The sequence below is a fragment of the Phyllostomus hastatus genome, unplaced genomic scaffold, assembly GCF_019186645.2.
Source record: "Phyllostomus hastatus isolate PE091 unplaced genomic scaffold, TTU_PhHast_1.1 phas_contig_133, whole genome shotgun sequence".
In the NCBI taxonomy this organism is placed as follows: Eukaryota; Metazoa; Chordata; class Mammalia; order Chiroptera; family Phyllostomidae; genus Phyllostomus; species Phyllostomus hastatus.
The window spans coordinates 98,070-124,604 of NW_025333577.1; the positions used below are offsets into that span (position 1 = coordinate 98,070).

Below are 26,535 nucleotides of genomic sequence, written 5' to 3' on the forward strand. Positions count from 1 at the left end.
AAAACATGGGACAGCTGTGAATCCCAAAAACAAATTATGGGGAACTTCCACTTCCCATATTAACTCCTGTTATGGTTGTTTGGTGGGGGGCTTCCTTCATAATTGTCCAATAAGTATGTTTTGAGCATTCACATCAATTGCCAAATGTTTTCCTTTTCATTTACTAAAAGATCAACTGCATGTATCAGGGAGGTTGTAGACAAAATAAAAGTAAGGATATGAGCCAACAGACTGAATGATTTTCTCTGCGATAAGAAACCAGACCTATAGAAACAGATCAAACAGGGATGTGGCCTGGCCAGGGTGGCTGGGTTGACTGCAGTGTCTGCCCATGCACCAAAATACCACAGGTTTGATTCCCAGTCAGGGCTTGTGCCTAAGGAACATAAGGAAGGCAACCTGACTGAGTTTTCTCTCTCTCAACAACAGGAGATGTGTGTGTGTGCCATTTCCTCAGCAACTGAAAAACACATTTGTTTCAAGTGCACACAGAATGTTCTGAGACCCTAGAGGAAAGCAGGAGGACTTCAGGAGCAGCTGGACACAGGAGGTTCATGAGCTCAAAAAGAATCCTTATGCTCATTTATAATGTTTGGAGTTAGGGAGGCTTCATTAGCTTTCAGCTTCGAGTGATGAGAACTGAACAGTCAAAGAGAAAGTTTGGCAGGTGCCAGAGGGGAGACTCTGCCACAGTCACCCCTGGGCCTTTGTCCCTGGTTCCTTCCCCTTCATCACAGCAGGGTTGTGTTGCTTAGCTACCATCAGACAGGTTGTCCTTGGAATAAAACTGGCAGATTCTTGAGAGAGAGGGTTGGATGGGGCTGCAGGTGCAGCACATGGGCCGATGTGGGCAATGGCAGATACAGGGTGGGACGTCAGCATCCTGGTGCAGTGAGAACCCCTCTCAAAGAGACAAGTCAGACACTCCGAAGCTCCCCGCAGGACCTGGTCTCTGAAACCCAGGTATCAGAACCAGCAGAAGAAGGAGCCCAGAGGAATTCGCAATGGTCCCCTCCCAATCTGGCTGTAACGCCACCTCCAGCTGGCAGAGGGTGGGAGAGTAGATGTGACCTTCAGGCCATAGAGTGGCTAAAACCTTGGACAGGTGCAAGGACGCCCAGGTAGTACAGCAGGGCTGGTGGCCACGGGTCCTGGAAGCACAGAGAGGTGCCACAATGAACTGACAGACGGGGAACGTAGGGAAAGTAAACACTGGAGACACAAGACGAGAAACCAAAGGTAAAATGAGTAAAGAGAGTCCTTGTAGGTCAATAATCACCTAAATGGACACGGGTCGAACTCACAAACCAAAAGGCACAGAGAAGATGAATAAGTTAGAGCAGAACCCAATTATGCTGCCTGTAGGAGACCCAACTCACATCCAAAGACACACAGACGCGCACAGTGAAGGGGCAGATGAAACAATCTCCCTTTAAAATGGGCAGCCCTGGCCCAGAGGCTCAGTGGGTTGGAGCCTCCTCCAGTCCACCAAAGGGCTGAGGGTTCTATTCCTCCTGGGGGCTTGAACGAGAGGCAACAGATTCATGTATTTCTCTCATGTCAGTATCTCCCTTTCTGTCTCTCTCTCTCTCTCACTTTCTCCCTTCTTCTATCTCTCTAAAATCAACAAACATGTCCTCAGGTGAGCATTGAAAAGCAATGGGCAGAGGACCGGAACAGACACGTACAGACGGCTAATAGAGGACTTACAGATGGCTTACAGATGGCTAATAGTCCTGAAAAAAATGCTCAATGTGTCTCTAAGAGACATGCAAATTAAAATCACAATGAGGTATCTGTTCCTGTCTGTCAGAAAATCTACCTTCAATAAAGCAACAAACCAGTGCTTGCCAGGATGTGGGGAAAAAGGAACCCTCTCACACTCTTGGTGGGAATGCAGACTGGTGCAGCCCCTCCGGAAAACAGTGTGGAGTTCCCTCAAAATAATAAGTATGGAACCGCCTGTGGACCCAGGTGTCCTACTTCTGGGTATTTACCTGAAGAGATCCAAAACACTTGCTTGAAAGAATATATTCACCCCTCTGTCCATCACAGCGTGATTTACAGTAGCCAAACTCTGGACACAGCCCAGGTGCCCTTCAGTAGGTAAGTGCATAAACAAGCTGTGGTGCATTCACCCCGTGGAACAGTACAAGGCAGGAAAAGAGAATGAAATCTTGCCATTTGCGATGGCATGGATGGACCTAGAGGGTATTATGCTAAGGGAAATATGTCAGATGAGCAAAGATAAAAATCATGTGATTTCACTCATATGTGGAGCATAAAACAAAAAGCAACAAACAAATTGACAGAACAAACAAAAAGGAACTCACAGTCACAGCCAGCGCTGCCATGGTAACCAGAGGGGAAGGAAGTGGTGGGGGAAGAAGAGAGGAGAGGGGGTCACATGTGTGGGGACGGAAGGAGACCAGAGGTCAGGTGCAGAGCATTTTTATTTCCCTGTGGGAGTCCACAGCTGGATACTATATAAAAGCCCTAGATGTCCCACCTGCCTGTCTCAACTTGAACGACCCCTGTACCTAAAGTGACAGGCCCATGTGTCCAGTGCGCCAGCTACCGCAGAGGGAGAGGGAGAAACAGTGGACTGTTCCCCTTGCTCCCCATGGTGTCTCAGAAGGAAGATTTCAGGCCAGTGAGCTGGCTGGTGGAGCTGGTTTCTAAGATATGATTATCAATTGAGATTTCTTACTGTCAATTGAATATTGCAGTGATCAATTTTAATGTTATCTCCCTGTATTTCCCCATCATTGCTTTGTCCTAATCCCAGAGTGTATGACCAGCAAGGCTTCTCCCCACAGTCAGCATCCAGAACACGGGGACAGGCTGGTCCAATGGGAGGCTCCAGTATGAGCCCTATGAGGGATACAGAGGTATTACAGCATCCTTTATGTCACATGGACAGAGGGAGACCCCAGGCCCTGACAAGGACACAATGGCTTCAAGTGGATGTACTTTCCAGACTCAACACACCTCAGGCTGGGAATAGCAAGCCCTGTGGAACTTGAATGCATAGGAAGACCAGCCAGGGGTCACACAGGATGACCACTGTGAGGGACCTGGGGACAGAAGAAGAAGAACCTGAAGGTAAGAGCCAAGTGAGAAATGCTGTGAGTGGAGCTCCTGGTGCAGAGTGTCCCTGCACCCCAATGACAACGTGACTCTCAGCTCAGCTTCTCCCCAAGGAACATGTGACACTTTTTCTGCCTACTGCTGGCTGCTCCAGAGGGCCATCTCAGTAATGGCCATCACTGTCCCCAGTCTCTAGACCTGCATCAAGGTGCCATCTTCTGTGCTCATATCCTGATGTCAGGTTCTTTGTGCTCATGGTCTTGCCCAGAATCTCCATGGTGCTTCTCCTGCACAGACACCATCTGAGCCTGCAGCAATTCAAAACCCTGCAGCCACCACCAATGCCCTTCAGAGACTAGAGCCACCCACGTCATCCTGATGCTGGTAGACACCTGTGTCACTTCTTATGTGCTGATTTGTATGTTTACTTTAAAGTCATTGTGTGAGAGGGCCCCCATCTCTGGTGGGTGCAGACTTCCCCTAGTTGGCTTTCTGTTCTCCAGCTCTTCACCCCTTATTGAGGATGCTCAGGGATCCTAGAGCTCCTGGGGTCATGAACTGTCGGAAGTGGCTGTTGACAATCTAATCTGTGGATGTCAGTGTCTATAATATTCTCAATTACACTGTTTACTAATCCTTCACTAGGTGGCAGTGTTATTCGAGGTGTTGACGGCTGTTTTGGCAGAAATAAAGCAAATGGTTCTACAGCAAGCTTTTTTTTAATCCTCCCCTGTGGCTATATTTATTGATTTAAGAGAGAGAATCAGACAGAGAGATAGAGAGATAGAGAGAGAGACATCAATCAACTGTCCCTTATACTTGCCCTGACCCGAGATCAAACCACAACCTTTTGGTGCATGGGATGATGCTCCAACCAACTGAACTACCTGGCCAGGTCTGGTATAAATTCTTTGGTGAGGTGGCTCTTTACAATTTGATAGATTTTTATTGAGTTATTTTTTTTCTTCTTGTTGAGTTTAACAATTTTTACAGGGGTGTCCAAGGGTGTCCAACCTGTGACCCACAGGCCACAGGGATGGCTATAAATGTGGCCCAAAACAAAATTCTAAATTTACTTAAAACATTATGAGGCTTTTTTGGTGAATATGTGTTGCAATGTATTTAATGTGTGGCCCAAGAAAACTCTTCTTCCAGTGTGGCTCAGAGATGACAAAAGGTTAGACACCCCTGGAAGTGATTTGCGAACATTTTCTCCCACTCTGTATCCTGAGCTCATTTTATAGCCATAACACCAACATTAATGCACAGACATATCTTCCTTGGGGGAGAAATCAGAAGTGACTCAGTGTAATGCTTTCTAGGTAGAGGACTTAGGTGACTGAGGGGGCAAGGGGACAATGTGACTTATTCAATTTTGTGTACTCTTGAGAGTCTTTTGAGTTCTCTTGTATGTGCATGAATAATGTTTTCAAAGAACAAATTACTTTAAAATCCCTACACTTATAAAACCCCTGAAAGATCACCCTTAGATCACAATCTAAGATTCAGATTCTGACCCTGTGCTCTAGGACCCACCACTTAGCTGGATTTATTCATCACAACATCAAGGGAGAACGCACGCCATGGAAAACATCCCAGACATGGTGATGGAAATCGACATGTAAGTCCAGAAAGTACAGAGTCCCAAACAAGGTGAATCCAAAAAGACCCATAGAAGACACATTATAATTAAAATGTCAAAGGTTAAAGACAAATAATTTTAAAGGCACCAGCATAAAAGCAGTTAGTTACCTACAAGGGAGCTCTCATGAGGCTGTCAGCAGATTTCTCAACAGAAACTTTTCAGGTCAAAAGAGATTGGCAAGAGATATTCAAAGTGATGAAAAGCAAGGACCTACAAACAAGATTACTCAGCAAAGGTATAATTTTTCATCAAAGGACAAATAAAGAACTTCCCAGACAAACAAATGCTTTCGTGGGTTAACGCCACAAAATCAGTATTACAAAAATGTTAAAGGGGTTCTCTAAGAAGAAGAAAAATTTAAAAATATGAACAATAAAATGACTATAAATACATATCTATCAAAAATTACTCTACATGCAGGACACATGGACAAAACCAAAGGCGGGGTGGAAGCAGGGGAGGTAGGTGGGGATGGCTGGTGGGCAGCAGTGGGGGATAAATGCAAACAATGGTACTTGAACAACAAAATAATTTTTCAAAAATTACTTTAAATGCAAATTAGTTAATTTCTCTAGTCAAAAGACATATGGTGGCTGAATGCATAAGAAAATAAGACCCTTATCTATGCTGTCTACAAGAGACTCAATTCAGATCGAAAGACATACACAGACTGAAAGCTCAGGGATTGGAAACTATTTCATGAAGATGAAAACAAACAAACAAACAAAAGCTGGGGTAGCAATGCTTATACCAGACCCCACAAACTTTAAATCAAAGGTTATATATAACAGGAGACAAAGAAGGACCAAGCAATTCCACTTCTGGGTATTGATCTGAAGACATTCACATTACTACCTGGAAAATACGTCCACATCCACATGTTCGTTTCAGCACTATTTACAAAGGTGAAGCTATGGAGGCAACCTAAGTGTCCATCAGTAGATCAATGGGTGAAGAGAAGGTGGTACACATACCCGGCAGAATATGCCTCAGCCATAAAAAATAAAAAAAATAAATAAATAAAAAAAAACAAGAATGAAGTCTTTGCCATTGGCAACAACGCCGATTAAGGGTATTGTGCTGAGTCAAATGAGTCAGACAGAGAAAGGAAAATGTGAGATGATTGCATCTATCTGTAGAATATAAAGAACAAAGTAAATGAACAAGCAGAACAGAAACAGACTCATAGATTCACGGAACAGACTGAAGGCTGCCAGAAGGGAAGAGAGTTACAGGGACTGGGTGAAAAAGGTGAAGGAATTAACAAGTACAAATTGGTGGTTACAGAACAGTCATGGGGAAGTGAAGTACAGCATAGGGAATATAGTCCATAATATTTTAATAACTATGTATGGTGTCCAATGGGTATTAGAGTTATCAGGGGATGACTTTGTAAGATATATAAATGTCTAATCACAGAGTTGTACACCCGAAACCAATACTGTACATCAACTGTCATTGAACAATAAAAATTATGTAAAAAGAAGATAAACATATTTTGAATTCATTATACAAATGGATTAATTTCTTAATTGTCCTTAGTGAAAATGGAGAAAAATAAAATACCTCCTATGATGACCGTGAAAGTGCACAAACACACTTCTTCTACATTCATTCCCAAGTACTATGAGTCCAGGAAAGTGACCTGTGAGGGCTGAGTCAGCCTCTTCCTCACACAACAGGAAGTTCATTTAAGAGAATGAGACACACAGAAGCTGTGATGACTGAGGTGTGGTGAACTGGTGAACACTCTCTCAAATGAACATGAGCTTGTCCCTCAAGAAATGTCAATGGGCAGTTGACCCCTGACAGCACTTGTTGTCTGGATGGAATGGAAGTTCTCAGAGGAAAACCAGGATTCTGGCAAAGGTGTGTCTCACCACGGCAGCCAGACAGCTTCCCAGAGCTGACAACCATTTCCAGTGGGGTCTGTGGTAATGTTAACAAATGTGATTTTTGATGATGTGTCATTAAATGCATCAACACTGGGAGATCTCTATCACTTAGTGAAACAATGCATCACTTTCAAATAATCCTACATCAGTATAAGAAGCACTAAAGTAATGTAACAGAATAGGAAGTACTCAATGGCTTTGTTTCAGGTTCCACTTTGCAAAGAGCTTTTCAGAAACTACCACTTGTGTAGCTTTAGTGAACCATCAAAGATGAATATCCACACTTATCTCAAAAAGTTATTAAGAATGTTCTTCCTACATATTTGCATAAGGCTGTACGTTTCTTCACATACTGCAACCAAAATAACAGATTAAAAGCAAAAGCAAATATGAAAATCCAGCGGACTGCTAATGATACAGACAAGCACTGAGACTTGCAAACGTGTAAAATGTAAGCAGATCCACTCTCCCTTTACCTTGTTTATGTAGAAATAGTTACATTTCATCAAAATGTTATTTCTGTTAACATATCATAGGTTATTAATGTTATTCTAAATTAATTTTTCAAACTGTTTTACTCCTTGTATGGTAAATGTTGATAGTTATGACTCACACAAACACAATTATTTGGGGAGTCCTCCCTATTTTGTGAGACTATAGAATTCTGAATACAAAATGTTTGAGAGTCGCTGAATAAAACTGCAGGTGGGCCGGGACTCAGGGAGACAGCGGGACAGAGTTCTCCGTGCAGGAGGAGGGCTCGGGGCAGAGTACCGGGTCCCCAGGCCTGGCTCTCAGGATCTCAGCCCGGGTCCCTGTCAGTGGACTCTCGGTTTGGGGAAGTCCCCTTCTCACTCACAACCCACGTCAAGGCCTACATCCTGGATACTCATGACGCTTCCCCAGTTCTCACTCCCATTGGGTGTCTGAACACCAGAACAGCCAATCAGCGTCACCGCGATTTCGGGTCTGAATTCTTCACGGACTAGCGGAATTCCGTCACCAGACGCTCAGGGTCTGGGTCATGGAGTCCCGACCGCTGCTCCTGCTGCTCTGGGGGGCGCTATCCGTGACCGAGACCCGTGCGGGTGAGTGTGTGGTCGGGAGGGAACCGCCTCTGCGGGGCAGGAGCGAGGGGATCCGACGGGGGAACAAGACCTCAGCACAGCGCGTCTGCAGCGACCCATGCCCAGACCCCACACCTCAGACCGCCCCCACCCCGCTACCACCTCGGCCACGCCCCTCCCCTTCCCACCCCCCACCCCCCCCCGCCCTCTCTTCTCAACCACCGGCCCCTTTTGCGTCCGTCGGGCCGCCTGCCCCTACCTGCCCTACATCCGACCCAAAATTCGCGTCCTTCCCGCCCCCAGGCCCCCACAGCCTGAGATACTTCCACATCGCCTTGTACGGACCCGACCGCGGACAGTACCGGTACATCGTCGTCATCTACGTGGACGACACGGAGATCCTGCGGTTCGACAGCGACGCCGCGAGTCCCAGGCTGCAGCCTCGGGTGCCGTGGCTGGAGCAGTCGTGGGTGGAGCAGGAGGGCGCACAGTTTTGGGAGGAGCAGACGCGGGAAATCAAGCACAAAGAACTGTGGAGCAGAGCGAACCTGAACAAGCTGCGCGCCCACTACAACCAGAGCGACAACGGTGAGCCACGCTCGCACGGGAGGGGGGGGGGGCGGGGGGGCGGTGCTCGGGGGCGAACCCCATCCTCCCGGACAGGCGGGGTTCGCTCGGCACATCCAGTGGAGCCTCAATCGGACGCCTTAGCCAGTTGTGGGCAGGGAGGGCCTAACTCGGTGGGGCTGACTGCGGGGCGGGGTCAGGGTCTCACACTTGGCAGGAAGTGACCGGCTGCGTCGTGGGTACCGACGGACACTTCCTCCGCGGGTTCAGTCAGTTCGCCTACGACCACACCGACTACGTCTTCCTGAACGAGGACCTGCGCGCCTGGAATGCAGCCGCGGGGATCAGCTGGAGCAACATTGTGCGGGTACCTGACGCGGATGTCAGAATGTTCTTCCTGGAGGACACGTGTGTGCGCCGGCTCCAGCTGTTCCTGGAGAAGGGGAAGGAGACGCTGCTCCGAGCAGGTCCTAGGGCCCGGGCCTCCCCGAGGAGGGGACCTGTGGACTGGGGCGGCTTCCTACAAGGAGAGGAGGAAAATGGGGCAGTGTCAGAATGTCCCTGCCGCTCCGGAGAGGGAAGAGTCCCCCAGGTTTCTTATTCTGTGGCTCACCCACGGGCCCAGCTTTCTCTAAAGGACAATAAGGAACCCAGCCTCTCCCTGAAACACCCTACAGCGGTTCCCTCACACCCCGCAACACCTGGTGCACCAGAATGCTCTCCCTCTTTCTAAGGATGAGACCTTCCCTGCAGGACTGACTCCTGTTTTTCTGAGTCATTCAGCCTCCACCTGACTCTGTGTCTCCCCTTAGAGACCTGCACACTCCTACCCTAGGTTCTCATCCTGATTCTAGAACTTTCCAAGAAATAGGAGAATATCCCAGATGCCTCTGTCCAGGCTGGTGTCTGTGTGGTGAACTCCCTTCCCCCAACCCCACTGTCCTGTCCACTCTCAGGGTGGTCACATGAGCACTGCTGGAGTGTCCCATGACCATGCAAAGTTCCTGAATTTCCTGACCCTCTCCTCAGACCCTCCAAAGACACACGTGACCCACCACCCCATCTCTGACCATGAGGTCACCCTGAGATGCTGGGCCCTGGGCTTCTACCCTGCGGACATCACCCTGACCTGGCAGCGTGAAGGGGAGGACCGGACCCAGGACATGGAGCTGGTGGACACCAGGCCTGCAGGGGACGGGACCTTCCAGAAATGGGCAGCTGTGGCCATGACCCCTGGAGAGGAGCAGAGATACACATGTCATGTGCAGCACCAGGGGCTGCCTGAGCCCCTGACCCTGAGATGGGGTGAGGAGGGGATGTGGGCTCAGAGCCTCTCCTCAGGGTGTCCCTGAGCAGGGTCAGGACTCAGGCCTGAGGTTGACCTTTCACCTTCCCCTCCCAGAGCCCCCTCCTCAGACCACCATCACCATCACCATTGTGGGCATCGCTGCTGCTCTGGGTCTCCTTAGAGCTTCAACTGCTGGAGTTGTGCTGTGGAGAAGGAACTGCTCAGGTGGGCAAGGAGTGGGGCTAAGTTTCCTGTCTCCCTGGGGGTCAAGCCAAGGTGGAAGTGTGCTCTGCCTCCTTAATGGGCATCGTGTCACCACAGGGTGCTTGTCCATCTGGGGCCTATTTTCAAACACTGACTCTTTAGTGAGGCCTGTGGGAAAGTGAGGGACAGATTTATCACCTGATGATTCTAGCGATGGGGACTAATTCCCAGCTGCCACAGGTCAGAGGGGAAGCTCCTTGCTGAGGACAGATGTCCAGACGGGCGGTTAGTCCAGTCCCGGCATGTATACATTCTCCATATTTCCTGATCCTACCCTGGGTGTTCAGTGACAGTTCTAGAACCTTCCTCATGCTTCAGGAGTGAGGGATTCCTTTAGGGTCACGCAACCCAGCCCTCCCCCTGACTTCTCACAGAACGTTTTCTTCCCACAGACAGAGGCAGGAAGGGCTACACTAAGGCTGACTGTAAGTCTGGGTTTTGGGGAAGTGACATCTGGGACCCTTGGGAGAGTGTGGGCTGGAGTCTGTGAGGGGTGGTCTCCCACCCATAACTCTGCTGTTGTGTCTTCCCCAGGGAGTGACGGTGCCCAGGACTCTGATGTGTCTCTCACAGATCCTGACAGTGAGAACTTGAGGACAGGATATGGGGGGTATTGAGACCAAAGGGCATAACTGGGTTCAGGGATTCTGACAGAGGGACATTCTGAGCATGAGGTGGCTGTGGGAAAATGTGACACTTCTGAGAATGACCTGAATTTGTTCACAATAACTCCTTCCAGGGTGATAGAGCTGCTTTCTATGGGACTTGATGTAAAACAGTCACTGCAGCCTCCCCTTGGGAATGTAAGGGTCCCCGAGTGCAGTTTCTGCAAGAGGCATTGGAATGTGTCTGTTCTTATGAGTTTCAGTGAGGAGTGGATAAGCAGGCCACTCTCCCCACAGGGACCTTTGTCCTCTCCCCTGGGGACTGTCCTGTCCTAGTGAAGTTGGGGTGAGGCCATCCCCATGCTGATCATTCCTCAGCTGGGTCATCTTTGTTGCTCCTTTGTCCTCGCTGCTTCAGGGGAACCTTGTCCCACCAGGACCTGGGATCCCACGGACTTGAGCGTCACCTGGGCCTTGTTGTGGCTCCAGGACTGTGCTTAGGGAGGGCTTCCTGTGGCTGCGTCAGCCTGGGCTCCCCCTGGGTCTGGCCATCAACCCCTGTCTTTTGGGGACTTGTGGGTTTTTTTTTGTTTTTATACATATTGTAGCTATTCTGCTTTTTTAAAAATAAAATCATTGGAGTATTTATTAAATTATTGCAGTGTGTTCTTATTAAATACGTTATGTGCACTGGTTCAGAGGATCATGTAGGTTTCAGGTACACATTTCTGCCATACAGGATCTGTACATTGCACTGGGTGCCCACCACCCAGAGTCAAACCAACTTCCCTCACCAGGTATGAGGCCCCTCATCCCCCAACCCCCTTCCCTCTGGGAACCACCACACTGCTGTCTGTGTCCATTAGTTTCAGGTTTCTATCCCATGTGTGAGTGACATCATAGGGTTCTTAGCTTTTTCTGACCAGGTTACCAAGCGTGATATTCTCCAGGCCCATCCATGTTGTTAGAGAGGGCAGTATTCCATGTTGTCCTATAGCCAAGTAGTTCTTCTCATCTCATCCCCCTCTGACAGCAACAGGAGGCATTTTGCCTGTCATTGTCCCCACATGACCAGGGTGGCCCCTGCACTCAGGAATCTGTGGTGTTGAGAGGGGAAGTTTCAGACTCATCCTGCTCTTACCTCCCTGGGCGTGATTGTTCTCCCACCTTTTCCCAGCCTCCTCCAGGGAACCGGGTTCTGGAATCAGCAGAGAGCAGGGGGCCTGTAATGTCTCATCTCAGACACGTTCCTGCTGCGATTCTGCTCTGCTCGGCCACCATCTTCCCTGGTCCTTCGCTCTAGTGGGGTTCCCAGTGCAAACCTGGGGATTCACAGAGCAGAGGCCCTTGCCGGTTTAGGGGGGCAGCACCGTGCCGACCCGCGGGGGCATGGATGGCAGCGTGAGTGCAGGTTGTGCTGTGGCTGGGGCCACATCAGTAAAGACACTGTCACTACAATAGGAAGGTGTCCTACAATGATGGGTCACTCAACTAGTAGTTTTTGAGTACTAGGTAGATGACACACCATTTTTACATCTGGAATACCAACATATCATGGAGATATTTCGAGACTGGGTCCAAACCATCACAATAAAGGACAATCACAATAAAGTGAGTCTCACAAACTTCCTGGTTCCATCGTGAATATAAATGTTAGGCTTATGCTGTACTGTACTCTATTGTGTGTTCAATAGTATTATGTCTAAAAATAATGTATATGACTTTATTGAAATATACTTTGTCGTTAATAAAAATGCTAACTCTCTTCTGACCCTTTAGTGAGCTGTAATCTTTTTGCCAGTAGGAAGTCTTACCTTCAGCTGTAAAACAAACACTGTCTGGGGGGCTCGGCTGGAGTGTCACCCCACACACCAAAACGTTATGGGTTCAATCTCTGTTAAGGTCATGTTCCTGGCTTGCATGTTCAATTTCTACTAAGGGTAGGCACCTCAGGGAACCAATCAATGTTCTTACATCAATCTCTCTCTCTCTCCCCCTGCCTTCCTCTCTCTGTAAAACCTGCAACAACAATCCTCAGGTGAGGATGAAAATTAAACGGTGCAGATCTGTGAAGTGCAGTAGCCTGCTGTATACCTGTGCGTCAGTGAACCGAGCACGAGACGAATGGCCGGCCTTACGGAGCACATACTGTGTGACAAAGGGACAGACTGTGCACTTAACCTTCAGATAACATCCCTCTGTAACCAAATTACAGCAGCAGCAGCAGTAGGAGTTTCCTGTACATCACTCCTAGAGACCACTAGGTGGTCAGGCAGCACAACACAACTGTCTTCATGGTGTAAAGGGGCTAACAGCTGCAGGGTGAAGGTGGTCACACCAAGTTCAAGTGTTATTAGGTGCAGAGAGCAAGAGTACTTTATTAGAAGTCTCTCATCTGCTGGACAACTGTGGAATGTGATGAGAAGTCAGTAAACGCTCAACGGATTGAGGAACAGAAACAAACGAGCGCCCTGAACTCTCCATACTAGTGTTTACAAACAAGAGGTAGCGGATGTGGCCCTCCCACAGGGAGGGGCTGAGAGTTCTGGGTGCGGGAGGAGGCGAGGCAAAGCTGAGTCCCCAGCCCTGGATACTCAGGAAGCTCCACCCGTCGCCGTCGTCAATTGCAGGGGGCGTGAAGAGCACCAATCAGCTGCAGATCAGCTCAGAAGAGCGCCCAGCACGGGAAGAGGAACTACTTCCCTGACGCTCCAATCGGGCCCACGCCGCCCCGAAACCTCCTCCTGCTGCTCTCGGGGACCCTGACCCTGACCCAGACCTGGACGGGTGAGTGCGGGGTCGGGTGGGAACGGCCTCTCGGGGCCAGGAGCAAGGGGGCCGGCAGGGGCGCAGGACCCGGGGAAGACCAGTCTCCAGCGCCCTGGCACAGACTCCGGACTCACGGAGTGGCCTGCCTTCCACCGGCCCTACCGCTTTCCCGTCTCCTCTTCTCACCCGCGGCCCTCCTTTCTGTCCCCCGGGCGCCCAGCCCCTGCAGGCGCTACCGCGAACCCAGGACACGCGTCCTCTCCGACTCCTGGCCCCCACAATCTGAAATATTTAAGCACCACCGTGTACGAACCGGGCCGCGAGAAATACCGGTACACCACGGTCGTCTACATGGAGGACATGCAGATCTTGAGTTACAACTGCGACACCGCCGACCCTAAGCTGCAGCCACGGGTGCCGTGGATGGAGCAGTCGTGGGTGGAGCAGGAGGGCGCACAGTTTCGGGATGAACAGACGCGGGAAATCGAGCACAAGGAACAGCGGAGCAGAGCGAACCTGAACAACCTGCACACCTACTACAACCAGAGCGAGGACCGTGAGCCACCCGCGCACAGGGCTCGGGGACGAACCCCATCCCCACGGACGGGCCGGGGTCGCCCGAATATCCAGTGGAGCCTCACCCAGAAGCCTTAGCCTGGTGGGGGCTGGGAGGGGCTAACTCAACGGGGCTGACTGCGAGGCGGGGTCAGGGTCTCACACTTGGCAGGAGGTGACCGGCTGCGTCGTGGGTTCGGACAAGCGCTTCCTTCGCGGGTTCAGTCTGTTCGCCTACAACGGGGGTCAACAGGAACAATGTTGTGCGGGACCTCCAAGCGGAAGCCGGGAGGGCCTTCCTGGAGGACACGTGCATTCGCCAGCTGCTCCTGGAGAAGGGCAAGGAGACGCTGCAAAGAGCAGGTACCAGGGAGCACGCCTCCCCGAGGAGGGGATCAGTGGGTTGGGACAGCTTCCTACAAGGAGAGGAGGAAAACTGGGCAGTGTCAGAATGTACCTGCTGCTCCGGAAAGGGAAGAGTCCCCCAGTCCCCCAGGTGTCCTTATTCTGTGACTCACCTGCAGGCCCAGCTTTCTCTAAAGGACAGTAAGGGACCCAGCCCCTCCCTGAAACACCCCACAGTGGTTCCCTCACACCCTGCAGCACCTGGTGCACCAGGACACTCTCCCTGGTTATTGGGCTGAGACCTTCTCTGGAGGCCTGACTCTGGCTTTTCTGAGTCATTCAGCCTCCACCTGAGTCTGTCTCTCCCCTTGGAGAACTGGAGACTCCTACTCTAGGTTCTCACCCTGATTCTGGAAATTTTGAAAAAATAGGAGATTATCCCAGGTGCCTCTGTCCAGGCTGGTCTCTGGGTGGTGAACTCCCTTCCCCCACCCCCACTGTCCTGTCCACTGTCAGGGTGGTCACAATAGCACTGCTGGAGTGTCCCATGACCATGCAGAGTTCCCGAATTTTCTCACCCTCCCCTCAGACCCTCCAAAGACACATCTGACCCACCACTCCATCTCTGACCATGAGGTCACCCTGAGATGCTGGGCCCTGGGCTTCTACCCTGCGGACATCACCCTGACCTGGCACCATGATGGGGAGAACCTGACCCAGGACATGGAGCTGGTGGACACCAGGCCCGCAGGGGACGGGACCTTCCAGAAGTGGGCAGCTGTGGCCGTGCCCCCTGGAGAGGAGCAGAGATACACATGCCATGTGCAGCACCAGGGGCTGCCTGAGCCCCTGACCCTGAGATGGGGTGAGGCGTGGGCACAGAGCCTCTCCTCAGGGCATCCCTGAGCAGGGTCAGGACTCAGGCCTGAGGTTGGCCTCTCACCTTCCCCTCGCAGACCCCACTCCTCAGACCACCATCACCACTGTGGGCATCGCTGCTGCCCTGGGTCTCCTTGGAGCTGTGGTCACTGGAGCTGTGCTGTGGAAGAGGAGGAGCTCAGGTGGGCAAGGGGTGGGGCTGAGTTTCCTGTCCCCTGGGGGTCAAGTCCAGGTGGAAGTGTGCTCTGCCTGGTTAATGGGCATCATATCCCCACACGAGTGCTTGTCCATCTGGGGCCTATTTCCTAACACTGACTCTTTAGAGAGACCTGTGGGAAAGTAAGGGACACATTTATCACCTGATGATTTTAGCAATGGGGACTGATGCCCAGCTGTCACAGGTTAGAGGGGAAGGTCCCTGCTGAAGGCAGACGTCCAGACCAGTAGTGGGACCAGTCCCCACACATGCACTATTTCCTGATCATACCCTGGTGTTCAGTCTCAGTTCTGGAAACTTCCCTGTGCTTCAGGAATATGAGGTTCCTTTAGGGCACGGGACCCAGCCTTCCCCCTGACTTCTCACAGAACATTTTCTCCCCACAGACAGAGACAAGAAGAGCTACCCTCAGGCTGCCTGTAAGTCTGGGTATTGGGGAGGTGACGTCTGGGACCCTTGAGAGAATGTGGCCTGGAGTCTATGATGGGGGGTTCCCCACCCCATAATCCTGCTGTTGTGTCTTCTGCAGACAGCGACAGTGCCCAGAGCTCTCTGGTGTCTCTCACAGCTCCCAATGGTGAGAACCTGAGGGCAGGAAGTGGGGGGCATTTGGATCAAGGGACACAGCTGTGTATTGGGGATTCTCACACTGGGACATTCTGAGCATGTGGTGGCTGTGGGAGAATGTGACACTTCTGAGACTGACCTGTATTAGTTCATGACAACTTTCCCAGTGTGACAGCTGCCTTGTATGGGTTTGGTGCTAAAATAGTCACTGAAACCTCCTCTTGGGACTTTAAGGACCCCTGACTGCTGTTTCTGCAACCAGCATCAGAACATGTCTGTGTTCTTATCAGCATGTTGGAAGTGTTCGCCAGGCCACTCTCCCCACAGGGACCTGTGTCCTCTCCCCTGGGGACTGTCCAATCCTAGTAGAGCTGGGGTGAGGCCATCCCCATCCTGGTCATTCCTCTTCTGGGTCATCTTTGTTGCTCCTTTCTTCTTGCTGCTTCAGGAGAACCTTGCCCACAAGGACGTGGGAATCAGGTACTTCAGCATCACCTGGGCCTTGTTGTCGCTCCAGGACCGTGCTCAGTGAGCATCAGTCTGATCTCAGGCGTGGGTCTGTCCTGCAGTCCCTATGTTTTGGGTACTTTGCTTTCTTTATTTTTGTAGATATTGTACATTTTATGACTGTTTAAAAATAAAGTTATTGGGGTATTTATATTAAATGATTGTGGTGTGTCTTTTTATTAAATGTATTGGGGTGCATTTGTTAAGAAGATCATGTAGGTTTCAGGTGCACATTTCTACAATACAGGATCTGTACATTGCACTGTGTGCAATGTACCACCACCCAGAGTCAAACCATCCTCCCTCACCAGGTATGAGGACCCTCCTCCCGCAACCCCCTTCCCTCTGGGAACCACCACACTACTGTCTGTGTCCATTAGTTTCAGGTTTCTATCCCATGTGTAAGTGACATCATAGGGTTCTTAGCTTTTTCTGACCAGGTTACCAAGCATGATACTCTCCAGGCCCATCCATGTTGTTAGAGAGGGCAGTATTCCGTGTTGTCCTATAGCCGAGTAGTTCTCATCTCATCATCCTCTGGGTGTCCCCCTCTGACAGCAACAGGAGGCATTTTGCCTGTCATTGTCCCCACATGGCCAGGGTGGCCCCTGTACTCAGGAATCTGTGGTGTCGAGAGGGGAAGTTTCAGACGCATCCTGCTCTTACCTCCCTGGGCGTGATTGTTCTCCCACCTTTTCCCAGCCTCCTCCAGGGAACTGGGTTCTGGAATCAGCAGAGAGCAGGGGGCCTGAAATGTCTCATCTCAGACACATTCCTACTGCGATTCTGCTCTGCTTGGCTGCCATCCCCCCAGCCCTTTGCTCTAGTAGGGGCCCTAGTGCAAACTCGGGGATTCACAGAGCAGAGGCCCCTGCAGGTTTAGGAGGGCAGCACCGTGGCGACATGCGGGGGCATCGATGGCAGTGTGAGTGCACGTTGTGCTGTGGCTGCCACAGCACAGCTGGGGGCTGGGCCACATCAATAAAGACACTGTCACTACAATAGGGAGGTGTCCTACAGGGATGGGTCACTCAACTAGTAGTTTTTGAGTACAGGGTAGATGACACACCATTTTTACATCTGGAATACAGTCATACCTTGTAGATGTTTCTGGTTTTAAGTCCAAACCACCGCAATAAAGCAAATATGCCATTGAAGTGTGTCACGCAATTTTTTTGGTTTCCTCATGAATATAAATGTTAGGCTTATGCTGTACTGTAGTCTATTATGGGTTCAATACTGTTATGTCTAAAAGGGAATGAACAAGCCTTTATTAAAATGCATGTTCTTGTTAATAAAAATGCTCACAATCATTCGAGCCTCTATTTAGTTGTCATCTTTTTGCTGCTGGGAAATCTAACCTTCAGTTGTAATACAAACACAGCCTGGCTTTGGGGCTCGGCTGGAGCGTTGTCCACACACCTAAAGGAGCATGTGCCTGGCTTGCAGGTTCAATTTCTGTTTGGGGTGGGTACATGAAGCAACCGATCAATGTTTCTCTCACACCAATGTTTCTCTCTCTCTCTCTCTCTCTGCCTCCCCCTCTCTGTAAAATCAGTAACAACAACCCTCAGGTGAGTGTTAAAATTAAAAACTGCAGTATCAGTGAAGTGCAATAGCATGCTGCACCCCTGTACGTCAGTGAACTCAGCATAGTCCAAATTGCCGACCTCACAGAACACATGTACTGCTCGCTAACCCTTCACCCGTTTATTAAGGCATTTCCAGTCACTTTAAGTTCATAAGTGTACAATGAGGTGTGGAAAATACTGGGAAGAACAGAGTGCATGTCACAGGACAAGAGGACCGCACAGCTCCCCAGTGATGTTCCCTGTGACCACCTGTGATCCGTGCACTATTCAGGGTTTCTCCCCGCACATCCGAGTGTGACCTTTGGAGCCTCTGGCTGTGGCTGGTTGAATCCCCTGTGTCTAACCAAGTGCCTCTGTGTTGCCTAGGAGTCACCCCAAGCTTCCAGGACCCCCTCTGGAGTCCTCAGGGGTGTCTGTGTGGGGTCAGAGAGCTGACCAATCAGAAGGTGAGAACACCTGATAAAGCAGGAGCTGTTCCAGTGTCCACTGTCCTTAATCCACTGCAGATACTGCTCTTATTCTGCAGATGCTGAGTCCTGGAAGGTCATGGCCAAGGACCTGATGTTCTTAGTGGACCTATATAAATGGATCAAACAGAGATGTGTCCTGGCCAGGTGGCTCAGTTGATTGGAGTGTTGGTCCCTGCAGCAAAAGTTTACAGGTTTCTGATCCCTGGTCAATGTGCCACAGGCAACTCATCCATGTTTCTCAGATCAATGTTTCTCTCTCAACTCAGTAAACACATCCTTAGGTGAGGATTTAGAACAAGCACTCAAACCAAAAGACCCCCTTCCCACCCCTGAGATGTGTGTGTGTGTCATTTCACGCAGCAACGGAAACACATTTGTTCCAGTGCCCAGCGAATGTTCCCGAGACCCTGGAGGAAGGCAGGAAGACTTCAGGAGCAGCTGGATACGGGAGGGACATGAGCCCAAATAATCGTCATTTTCACTTACAATGTTCACGGCTAGTGAGGCATAATTAGCTTTCTGCTTCCAGTGATGAGAACTGACACGATCACGGAGAACGTTCCTCAGGTGACCCAGGGGTGACTCTGCCACAGTCCCCCCACCCCCGCCCAAACCCGAGGTTCCTTCCCCTTCCTCACAGCAGGGTTCCCGGCACCAGCTCCACAGCTGCTCGCTCAGCTCACACCAGAGGGTCCCAGTCCTCCTTGGAGTAAGACTCACAGATTCTTGAAGGGGCGGGGCTGGGATGGGGCTGCAGGTGAAGCAGACACGCTGAAGTGCCCGGTGGCGGACAGAGGGTGGGACGTCAGCACCCTGGCTGAGTGAGAGCACCCCTGAGAGTGACAAGTCAGACACTGTGACGCTCCACACACAAGCCGGTCTGCGATACCCACCAAGAATCAGAACGGGCTGGGGAGGGGCCCCGGGTGTGGACTCCAGGCTCCGTTTCCCCGGTTTCCCCCTGCAGTGCTCCTGACGACCCACAGAGGGCGCGAGGGCAGAAGTGACACCTGGGCCCGGGGAGACGCTGTCCCAACGTTGTGGCTAAAACCAGGCAGAGACTCAAGGATGCCCAGTAGCTCAGCGGGGCTGGAGCCACGGGTACAGGAGGCTCAGAGAGCCGCTGAACTGAACTGACTGACTGGAACGCGGGGAGAGTAAACACTGGAGACACAAGGCAACGAGAAACCAAAGGTAAACTCACTGCAGAGAGTCCTCGTAGGTCAATAATCACCTGAATGGACACGGACCGAACTCACCAACCGAAAGCTGGTGCAGAGGGAAGCTGAGTAGGTTGAAAACAAGGCCCAACTAAATGCTTCCCATAGGAGACTCATCTCAATCCAAGGACACACAGGCGTTCACAGGGAAAGGGGAGATGAAGCAATCCGATTTTAAAATGGGCAGTCCCCCACCCCGACCCTGAAGAGGCAGTGGGTTGGAACATCTTCCAGTCCACCTGAGGTGGCTGAGGGTTTGATTGAAGGCTTGGACCAGAGGCAACCGACTGATGTTTCACTCTCACATCAACGTTTCTCTCTCCTCCCCCTTCTTCTGTCTCTAAAATCAATAAACATACCCTCAGGTGAGGATTGAAAAAAAATGGGCAGAGGACTGGAACAGACACTTCTCCTAACAGGACTTACAGATGGTAAATAGACATATGAAAAAATATTCAACGTCACTAATCATCAGAGACATGCAAATTAAAACCACAATCAGGTATCAGTTCATGCTTGTGGGAAAAATCCACTTTCAATAAAGCAACAAGCCAGTGCTGGTCAGGATGTGGAGAGAACGAACCTCGTGCGCTGTCGGTGCAAATGCAGACTGGTGCAGCCCCTGTGGGAAACCATGTGGAGTTTCCTCAAAATATTAAAAATGGAACCGCCTTTTGACCCAGTGATCCCACTTTCAGGTATTTATCTGGAGAGATCCTGAACACTAATTTGAAAGAATATCCATCCCCAAGTCCATTGCAGCATTATTTACAACAGCCAACCTCTGGCAGCAGCCCAGGTGCTGATTAGCAAAGCAAATAGAAAGAAACTCACAGTCACAGACAACAGGATGGTGGTCACCAGAAGGGAGCGGTGGTGGCAGAAGAGAGGAGAGGGGGTCACCTATGTGGTAACAAAAGGAGACTAGACGTCGGGTGGAGAACATTTTTATTTCCTTTCAAGGAGCCACAGCTGGACACTGTATAGAAGCCCTGGATGTCCCATCTGCCTGTCTCAGCTTGAACGACCCCTGTGCATAGAGTGACAGGTCCATGTGTCCAGTGTGCTGGCCACTGCAGAAGGAGTGGCAGGCATGGTGGACTGTGCCCCTTGCTCCCCGTGGTGTCTCAGAAGGATGACTTCAGGCCAGTGTGCTGGCAGAGCTGGTTTCTAAGATCTGATTATCAATTGACATTTCTTACTGTCAATCGAATATTGCAGTGATCAATTTTAATGTTATCCCCCTGTATGTCCACATCACTGGTTTGTCCTAATCCTAGTGTGTACGACCAGGAAGGTTATCCCCACAGTCAGCATCCAGAACACGAGGACAGACTGGTCCAATGAGAGACTCTAGCACAGGGCTCCATGGGTGACGGAGAGGTAATTACAGTGTCCCTTAGGGCCCCATGGACAGAGAGAGACCCCAGGACCTGTGGTGGACACAGTGGCTTCAATTGGGGGTATTTTCCAGACTAAACACACCTGAAGCCATGAGCAGCAAGAGCTGTGGGACTAGAACGCACAGGAAGACCAGCCTTGGGTCATAAGGAACAACCAGTGGGAGGCACTTGGGGACAGAGTTCCCCCCTGGATCACACGGGATGACCAGGGCAAGGGACTTGTGGGCATAAATCAACTCCCAGGTCATACAGGTTGACCATAGTGAGGAACTAGGGACAGAGTTCTGAAAAGGGAAACAGGAAGTCTGAAGGCAAGGGCCTAGCGGGAAGCACTGTGACTGGAGCTCCTGGTGCAGATGTTCCTGCCTGCCAGTGATGACGTGACACTAAGGACAGATCATCTCCAGGGGACATGAGACACTTTCTCTGCTTCCTGCCCTCTCATCACAAGGACTTCTCAGTAATGACCTCTGTTCTCAGGCTCAAGATGTGCCTAAGGGTGCCATCTTGTGGTCATGTCCTGATGTCATTTTCATTGTCCTCAGAGTCTGGTCCAATGTCTCCATGGTGCTTCACCTGCACAGACATCACAAGAGGCTACACCATAATTCACACCCACACAAATGCCCTCCAGAGACAGAGCCACCCACACCATCCTGATGCTGGCGGACACCTCTATCACTTCCTATGTGCTGATTTCCATTTTCTCTTTTTATGTCCCTGTGTGAGTGGGCCCCCATCTCTGGTGGGTGCAGACCTCCCCTGGTTGGCTTCTGGTTTTTCTGCTCTTTGCCCCTCACTGAGGATGCTCAGGGATCCTAGAGATCCTGGGGTCATGAACTGTTGGAAGTGACTCTTGACAATCTCATCTGTGGGTGTCAGTGTTTATAATATTCCTAATTACACTGTTTAGTGATCCTTCACTGAATGCCAATGTTGTACATAATATCTACTGTGAACTTTATTTTTAAGTTACAATAGAATTGACACACAACTCATGTAAGTATAAGGTGTCCAGCTTGTTTATTCGATGCACTTACATCACTCATGTGCCACCTAACAGCGGTGATCCACCCTGAGGTTGTGTGAACAGCACAGAGGCTCTCACACCTGGATGGTCTCCCTCCTGCTCACTTGGACTGCAGGGCTCAGCCTGTTGCTTCTGGGCTGCAAGCCTGCACAGGACATTACTGCACAAAATAACAAGACATGAAATGAACACAAGAAACAATGACGTCCTCAAGAGACCCAGTAAACACATGTGTGAGGTTGCTCTAATGCAAGCCAAAAAAATGTCACCCAGAGCCATGTTAATTCATTGGAGAGACAGAGGGTGTGTGGTATGAGAGAGAGAGAGTCAAGTGGTCTCCCAGAGGCATCCAGACCAGGGATCAAACCCACAAACCCTCTAATCAATTCAACCACCTGTCCAGGACTGGTATAAATTCTTTGATGAAGTGTCTGTTTAAAATTGTAATGAATTTTTATTGAGCTATTTTTTATCTGATTGCTGAGTTTGAGTCTTCCTATATACATCCAAAAGAAAAGTGTATATTTTCCTGGGAAGACAAATCAGCAGTGACACACTGTGGTGATTTCCTGCTACAGGACTCAGGTGACTGAGGGGGAAGGGGGATTACATGACTTGTTTAATTTTTTGTATTCTTGAGAGTCTTTGGGGTTTTTTGTATGTGCATGAATATTTTTTCTAAGAACAAGTTACAGCAAAATCCTGACAGACCATCCTCACATCACGATTTAAGATTCACACTCGGATCCTCTTCTCTAGGACCAACAATTTGTCTTAGAAATTCCATTCCTGATTAACTTGGCTGGACTCTATGCACAAATCCTCCCACTGAAAATAGCTAAAAATGCTATGTGTAACACAAAAACAGACTTCTTAAAAGCAACAAGGAGTTTGATGAGATACTAATGACCACACCCCAAAAGGCGAGAAAGACCTAGCTTGCCCTACACAGAGGGAAACACCCTGTGAGCAGTGGGGGAAGGTGTGCAAGTTCATGGCCCAGAGCCCAGACATGGAGCCCAGCACTGTCAGCCCAGGGCTGAGCTCTAACTTTCCTCCCCATCTCCCTTTCCTTTTATACATGTACACAAAGCTTTTTAAAGTAAATTGTGTGTATATAGATAATATGCAATTTATATGATGAATGTATATTCATTATAAAAATTATAAAACATTAAGTTATAAATGATAAATTCTTAGTAAACTAAAGGAGTTTATTCACCTGTGCACATTCAAGCCTGATCCAATGCAAACAGCAGTTTGCAGCAAAGAGAGTAAAGGTTTAGCCCTGGCTGGTGTGGCTCAGTTGGTTGGAGAATCATCCCATGACTGAAAGGTTACAAACTGATTCCTGCTCAGAGCACATACCTCAGTTGTGAGAATGATCCCTGGTCCGCATGCCTATGGAAGGAAATCAGTTGATGTTTCTCTCTCACATCAGTGTTTCCCCCTCTCTCCTTTCCTCTCTCTCTGAAAGCAATGGGGAAAAAAATCCTCAGATGAGTATTTTTTAAAAAAGAAATTAATGATTTATTTAAGGAAGTGGCACCAAACCCAGAGTCACAGGTGAGTTGGTGCTCTAAGACCTGCCTCCCTGATGGCTTCCAGGGGATGGGCTGCATAGGGTCTGAGGGACTTAGGGTCAAGGTCCCCACTGATTGGTCAGCACTAGGGTAGGGGTGGTTGGTCATTGCATCTGCTACTAATTCAGCCATGGGGCCATTCTGTCTGGTTTCACAAGTTCATGCCACTGCTCTCCCCAGAGTCTACATCTTCATGAGCACGTATTTGAACACATCACATCTCCAACCACTTTCCTCTCTGCAGACACCTCTCCACAACCTTCGCTCCTAACACAGGTGGACAGGGTTCCTGCAGACCTGGAACTGGGCAGACACCCTGGATGTCCTTCACCTCGTCTCAGGCAGCCCTGGCCTCTCTTGTTCTGGCTCCCCTGTCACCTGGATCCCACGTGTTCCCCTTGTTTGGTTTACTTCCTGATTTTGCCCACTTTTCCTGGTTGTATTTTCCAAAACAGAATGTGCAAACTTAACTATAAAAACTCTAAACACATGAAGAAACTTTAGGCTTTCTTAGCCCTTATTCACATCTTGACTTGTAATGGAACTGTGTTTTGGAAATATTATTTTCTCCAGAAATGGGAAAACATTGTTTCCACCTCTTCTAGTCTCCAGGCCCATGTTTGCTGCCTCTTGAAATTTTCAAGGTCTCTCCTACCCTCTTTCTGAAATTCCATCACGATATGTTCAGGTGTGGGTCTGTTTTTATCTGCTGCAGTAAGACTTTGATCAGACCATTCAAAAAGTAAATTTTCCTCTGTAAACTTCAAGAAATATTCCTGAAAATTTTTTAAATCATTTCCTACTACTCATAAGTTTTATTTTGATTTTTCCATACTACTTTTAAACTGTCATTATTAACTTGTTGGAATCTCTTGAATGAAAGACTAATGGGCATTTTCCTCAGCTTGCCCACACTTTTCCATTTGTATGACTCAGTAAGAGAACTCCTTGAATCTTCCAGTTCACCTACTCAATTATTCATTTCTATGATGATATTTTATTCTCAACAGACCTTTCCTGTTCTATGATTATGCATAATTGTTCTGTTTCAGATGGCATTGTCTTTTACATCTTTCAAATAAGATGGAGACCAGTGGAGGGGACCCATAGGTCTCCTGGTTATCCACTTCTGTGACATCGGGAACTTTCCCTCACAGCACTGGGTCATGATTATGTTCACCTTTGTCATTTCTGCTAGTGGTCCATCTCCCCCATGACCATGCCAGAGTCACAGAGCCAGGGTCCTACTCTGGCTGTGCATTCTGTCTCCAGACTCTAACTAATCCTGACATAGTGGAGGCCTTGAAATCAATGCTGGGTGATGAACTTGACTGCTGTCTGGATAGCTAGCTAACAGCCTCCTGATGTCCTCCTGAGCCAAGCCAATCAGCCTCCTATCTCAGAACATTCTGGAACATTGCAATAGTTCACTTGCATGCAGTGCAGAGTCATAGTGAGGAAGGATAGGAAGAAACTAGGAAAACTCCTGGGGAAGCAGAATGGGGAAACTGAGGCAAGAAACTTAGGCAAGGCCAAAGAGGCTGAAGAACTTACAACCAGCTGGTGAAGCACAGGGCTTTACCTCCCCTAACCAAGGACACTCCAAAACAAATGGTTTGTACCTCTCCTTCCAAACCAGAGAACACATAGCTTAAACCTCCCTGGTCAGGGGAAATAAACAACAGAGACCCAATTAATGTCATTTTCACCAGATGAAGCCAAGGACAGATGAAGTCAACAGGACAAATAGAAGAAAAGAAAAACCATTGGAGCCAGACAGACCTAAGATCAAAGTAAAAGAGTGAAGCTGAACAAAGAATAATCCAAACCCCACTTAGTACTCATTTTGATGCATCAGCGTATTAAAAACACTCCTGGAAAGCTGATGAATATTCTGCTGAAATCCTCCCCTAAGATTCTCACACAGAGAAGAGAGACAAAAACCTTCCAGACAGAGACCTGGGGCAGCTCCCTCTAGAGCACACCCACGGCCTGCTTTCAGACATGAACTTCTTTCTCTCCTTCTGAGCTCTAAGGTGCCCTTGAGATTTTCATCCAGGGGAACAACAGCAGCTGGTCTCAGGCTGATCCCGCATCCTGTCTCCCAGCGCCCCACTTTATCTCTGACTCCCCAGTGAGCTGACAGCCCTCCTGCCTTGGCTCACTCCTAGTCATTGTGACCTTTGCTTCCCTGGGGCCTGACAGCAGCCCCCACCTTGGCTCACTTCTGTCTCTGTCAGTTTTACTTCCCAGTGAGCTGACTGAAACCCAGCCTTGACTCACTAGTTTCCTATATTTTCAGGAACCAGAGCAGCCCCACCTAGGCTCTCTCCAGTGACTTCTTCTACTCTAAGTCCTTCCTTAGTGTCATTGTCCCCAGCTTTAATAAACATACTTTCAAAATCCCCTGGACTCGAGCTGTGGAATCTTATCCAGAGGAAGTCAAGCACCCACACACCACACACCACAGGCTGTCCTGAGGCAGAACCCCTCAGGCCTGGGTCCTTCTCAGGACAACAGGTGCCAAGGCTCCCACCTCAGCTCCCCAACCCCGAACCTCTCTGAGTCTCCTTTCTCCTGTTCCCTACAGGGATCCCTTATCGAGTGCCCAATGGGTTAGCTCTGACGATTACACTTGACCCTCTATGTAGATCCCACGGTGTCACTGCCTGACACACGTGAAATATTCCTCTGTGCGTAGTTACCATCATTTTTTGATTGAAGCATTTAGATATATTGCATCCTTTTATAAAACCACAATACACGAAACACACACACAAGCAGACACATATATATGATTATCTACTTAGGATGAATTCCTCAAAGAGAAATTTCTGTGTCAAAATGGAAGCACATTTCAATTCGTGAGACCTTTTACAAAAGCATCCTTCAGGAGTTTTGTCCTGGTTTTCGATCCCTTCATCCTTCACAACAGAATGTGTTCCCCAACCTCTGATGATGGGCTCTTCATTTTCAT

General features: G+C 49.4%; 1 pseudogene; it reads left to right on the forward strand.

Moving 5' to 3' along the window:
- The first annotated feature begins 7,566 nt into the window (after positions 1–7,566).
- On the forward strand, positions 7,567–16,418 carry LOC123825838 (annotated as a pseudogene).
- Positions 16,419–26,535: the final 10,117 nt, after the last annotated feature.